At 34.0% G+C, this 1,090-nt stretch overlaps 1 protein-coding gene across 1 annotated transcript in view; it reads right to left on the reverse strand.

Moving 5' to 3' along the window:
• Window positions 1–1,090, reverse strand: part of TCERG1L (transcription elongation regulator 1 like) — a 275,073-nt gene that overhangs the window by 34,266 nt on the left and 239,717 nt on the right. The gene's annotated exons all lie outside the window — the stretch shown is intronic.

Here is a 1,090-nt window from a genome sequence, read left to right on the forward strand (position 1 = left end):
ATATATATATATATATATATATATATATATATATATAAAAAATACAAAATGAAAATCAATCAGTATTCTTATTTCCATGGGCTGATTCAGGGCCTCATCTTAGACTTACATCCACAAAACAAGAGTTTGCTTAATAGAACAAGACTGGATGCTGCTTTCCTTACTGTTGACTACTTGCCTGAGGATTTACTTGAGTATGTTTACATTCAGTAAATTTTATACCTTTTACCATTTTAATTCAGTTGGATGTTTTGGGAATTAAGATAAGATAGATTTAAGATCTCCCTCAAAATCATGCTGAAAACACTGCACTGTTGTTGGATCCATTCGTATGGATATTCTGACTGCCTTTTGGACAACACTCTAGTGAAGGATTTAAAACTTTAAAAAGTATATTACTTGATTTTAACCTCTCAGTGTATTCATGAGAAGGCATTCCATATCACATCTGATGAACTGTCAAACAACTTTAATTAGTTGATTAATTCTTTACAAGAGTTAAAAAAATATAACTACACTAGTGTTAATTAGTCAAACATTCCCAGTAATAACATAGGAAGTGGCCATTCATTCGTGATACTATTAGAAAAATAAATTATAAATAAATGCAACAGTATATTTACAGAAAATTTATGAGACAGGAGTGTAAATATCTATTTAATACTTTCCATGTTACAGGGGTATAGGTTGTAGCTGTGTTGATCTAAGGACACAGGTAGACAAGGTTCTTTGGGTAAAACATATATTTTATTAGCCCAACTCAAATAGTTGGAAAAATTCTTCTTTGCAAGCTTTTGGGTCTAAATACTCTTCCACAGGCTGAGAAGCATCTGCAGTTGGTGTGTGCTCTTTCTGGATGGAATGAATAGTAAAAAAGCCAGAGGCTGGTATACATGCAACAAAGGCAATTAGTGAAGCTGTAAACTGAAGAGTCAGTGGGTGAAAGACAAGCTGGGCAGTGGAGGGAGGGTAATGAATATAGTGCATTTGGTGCATTGGAGAGCTGGTTGTACTGTAAAAAAACCTTACTAAGGGTGCAGGAGTGAACCATCCTGATGCACAGGAAGACTAGCAAGTATGGTAGAAAATC

Source organism: Gavialis gangeticus, unplaced genomic scaffold, assembly GCF_001723915.1.
Source record: "Gavialis gangeticus isolate Ggan-Ray unplaced genomic scaffold, GavGan_comp1, whole genome shotgun sequence".
Lineage (NCBI taxonomy): Eukaryota > Metazoa > Chordata > Crocodylia > Gavialidae > Gavialis > Gavialis gangeticus.